The following is a 4,131-nucleotide window of genomic DNA, read 5'->3' as shown; positions in this document are numbered from 1 at the left end:
TACCAAGGCTTCTCATTTTTCTGCACACATTGCACTGTTGTCCTTTACTTGAACCTCGACTTTTCACATCGGCAGTGATTATAAATCGAGTAACATCGCCTGAACAATGTAAGTGAGCGGTGTTGAAATGTGTGTGGGATGAGCAGAATTCCACAGTGAAAGATTCTTTCAAAATATTTTGAAGACTCTGTCTAAACTGAGGCTGCCCAGGCAGGCCTCCTGTGCTAATTTCATGATGAAGATAGCCAATGAATTAAACACCCACCACTGCCTGTAATTTGCCATGTGAGGGGTAGTGCCTTGTTTGCTATACTGGCATTTTGGCTTATGGACAGACTGATCATGCTTCCAGAAGTTACTGAAGGATGTTCAGAAAGCTTCGTGTGGCCATTAGTGTCAAGAATGCAAATGATCAACTGTAAGGATTTCTGGCACAACCTCAAAGCTGATTAAAAATTGCTGATCTCAGGACTTCAGCCCATCCACCAGTTCACTCAATCAGAAATGCCTGGAGAGATAAATGGAGCTGTCAGGGTAATTAAAAAAACAACAACAGTACTTACATGTTTATGTGTTGGTCTTTAAAGGTGTCATTCAATATTTTAAGTTGTTTGTTGAGGTAAAAATATAAAATATATAGATATAAATATATTCAATATATAGAGAAATGTTATATACAATTAGAAAAAAAGTTTCACATTGAAAAAAAGTTTTGACATTTAAATTTACATAAAATTAAAACCTGTGTTAAACACATTGTTTTTTTTCCCCCTCACTTCAATGGTGGGCTCATGAAAAGAGTAATGATAAGCTGGGGGTAATATGTGGTTAGCTCCAGTCTGAGGAAGTCCTGTTTGGTTTTTAGGAAGCAAACACTGGAGACAAAACTGAATATCATAATGGGGTCATGTATTTTGAAAATGTTGTAAATGTTGAAAAGAATTGTAATGTATATTTGCCATATCAGCCCTGTAGCCTTCAAATCTCTGACAGCTTAATAGTTGTATCAGATATATATCAAAGGACTTTCAGGTTTCTATTGAAATCTATCTTTTCTTACAATTGCTTCCTCTGCCTTTAGTTTCATCCCTTGCTGAGTTTGAGTTACACGTCCACAGACACTAGCAGAAGAAAAGTCACGGTCATGAGACCAGGTTCACACAGCAACTCGTATTCCCACAACTAGCTATCTGAAGCATTCACAACACCATGTTCTCCTGAAGAGGCCGCTGTGCTTTACCACATCGCAGCTTTAGGTGTGGAGCGGCTTTGGCTAGTGGGATCAGTGTGTGTCAATTTTGAGGGCATAACTAAAATGACAGGATTGTTATGAAACAGTTTGTGGGGTTTTGGAATTTGTGCCGTTTAGTGCTCTTTTATACTTGCTGGATTTACTTATGAATGAAGAGACGCCACTGTTTGAGGGTCATGGTATGTCAGTTCCATGTACCAAACTCTTACTATTCAACTATGCCAAAATAAATAGTTTTCCCATTCCGGGCACCTTAAGAATAACAGCAGGCCTTTCCTAACCTAGTACTACCACATGCATAGTGTACTACCTGTATACATGCCTGTAGGGGCGGGCAAAATTATACATTATCGGTTATCATGATAAACTGTGTCACAATACACTTTTCTGAGCATATCGTTGGTCACTTCTGAACCAACTGCACGGTTCATTACAAACAGAACATGGTCCTTTTAAATAAGAACCACAATCAGCTTTTTATTTGTCCCATCGCCAAAAAAAATTAATCATATCATCATAATGGCATCATGTACTGTGAAAATGTCAGGTAGGTCAAGTATTCTAAAATAGTGTATTGGCCATATCGCCCCTGTAGCCGTCACATCTCTGACAGCTTAATAGTATATGTTGCAGTACATCCTAACTTGCTGACCAGTTATATCAGGCATAAATCAAAGGACTGTCAGATTTCTCGTGAAATGTAAGTGTGCTGCCAATCCCTGTCTTGTGTATCCTGATTAAACAATCATTTCCTGCCATCAGCAGCCGGAGCCTGAGAGAGCACAATTGGCCTTGCTCTTTTTAGGGTGGGTAAATGTCTCTCTCTCTCTCTCTCTCTCTCTCTCTCTCTCTCTCAGTATGATAGCCTCTGCTAGCCGTTGCGTCAAAGCATGTTGGTTGATTGGACCCGGTGGTGTTGCGTTGGCTAGCAGCGCAGGTGGCTGGCTGCGCATGTGCAGGAGGAGGCATGTGTTGGGTTGGGAAATTTGGAATGGAATTTGTAAATATTTGTATGAATGTATTTTTATTTCCTTTTTCATATTGTTCATGTTCATGAAACCCTGTTGTTTTTATTCCACTCCTTACAGGATGTTTCACATGTACAGCTGCTGCATGATGAGAGCTGCTATTGCCCCCTTAACACACTGACTTTTAACTTCCTGGAAGCGAGGGCTAATGTTCATGGGGTAGGGGTTAAGTTGAAACACAAGGAACTACACTGTTGTACAATGTCGATCATCACGTGGATGTTAGTAGTGTCACAAGATTGAAACTCTAGCTGGGTCTGCAGTCCAGACTCAGAGTAAACAGGAGCCTAGCAGTTTAGTAGTGCTAGTGTAGAGTGGACTACCTGAAGGCTCTGGCCAGCAGATGGCAAGGCGCTCCATGTTTTTCTTTGCTCTCTGGTGTTGAATTTTCCATCAGCCCAGCCCAAATATGAACCGCTTCAGTTCTGTTCCGACATGAGGTCAGTTATAAATGGGTTCTCTGCGTAATGCTAATACCTCACTGCTAACACTCTCTTAGCAGCCCTATGGATTGTTCAGCTGTGAAGGCCTTGATAAGTGTAAAACTAGAGTGATAATTAATAGAACAGAAAACTTTGCTAATTCGAAACAGGTCAGTGTCACATATTTAACACCTGGAATCAAGCATTAGTCTTCTCCCTAATAATTGGATTTTTAAAATATGAAATTTTGAGATTTTAATGATATTTAAATGAATGAATATTGCTTTTGTTCATCTGACCTGTCAATTTAGGTGACTTATATGAATGAAATCAGCTAAACATACATTTTTTTTTTTTGGTTGAGTGACAAAATGTGCCACAGTGCCATGTGTGACCTCAGTGTTTCCCTATGTGGCAGTCTTTCCACTCCAGTGTGACTCAAAGGCTGACTCTTTGGGCTCCTCCTGCAGGCCTCTCCCCGTCCACAAGCCCCCATTTCACTTTCCTGCACTGTCTCACTCACTGTTTACACCGTAATTAAAACACGGCCTATAAAAGGCAATGGCTGTGTTGCCAGACGCTGCGGAGGGGGTCAGAGCAGCAGGGAGAGAGGTTATAAATCGCTTTGATGCAGTCCAAGGCTGCAGCACGCATTCTTGAGCTGAAGCAGGTCGTGCTCTGGAGCAGCCAAACGCCCTGATGATTCACGCTGCACTGTCCCATCTGAGAAGGCCTGCTGATGTAGTCCTGCACTGAGGAGAACGGAGCAAGAACGGAGCACGAAACAGCAAAGCCATCCATGAAAATGCTCAGTGTGTTTATTTTTCACTTCAATCTTCATTGCTGTTCTATTCTACACTTTGCTGTAATCTGAAGATGTGATTCACTGAAAACACTGAGTTTTTTTTTAATGATCAATTACATCTATGCATTTACACATTTTTTAGATGTTTAATGATTAATGAGGGCAGATTATTACTTTTACACTGTATTTTAAGCAGTTTAGTTTAGTTTTAGATTACTGGGCAATTTATTGGACAGTGGTCAGCACAGAAATTATTACCGCTCACTTAAATTGTAAAATGATTATTGATTTGTTCTTTATTATTATTATATATTAAACTTAAAATAATACAACACTGGAATTCTGTAAGTTAGTGTGTGTTTGTGTGCTACTGTGTAATGACTGAAATAGGTTAGCTTTTGCTGATAAGAATTAAATAGCTCCCAGCAACACTCCAGCCACGCTAATCCAGTGTAACTCTATCAGCAGGCTGTGTTTCAGATGATTAATTGTGTGTAAATCCAAAAAAGAACAGTGCTGGTCTCCCCCTGGATGAAGTAGGGCCACACTAGCATTATTCCCATAAAAGGCAGTCAGTTATACTGGTCAATAAATGACCCTTTATGGCCCAGCATTTTATCAACT

This window comes from Salminus brasiliensis, chromosome 10 (assembly GCF_030463535.1).
Source record: "Salminus brasiliensis chromosome 10, fSalBra1.hap2, whole genome shotgun sequence".
NCBI classification, from domain to species: domain Eukaryota; kingdom Metazoa; phylum Chordata; class Actinopteri; order Characiformes; family Bryconidae; genus Salminus; species Salminus brasiliensis.
The sequence above is the reverse complement of the archived record's forward strand: the minus strand, read 5'-3'. Positions refer to the sequence as shown.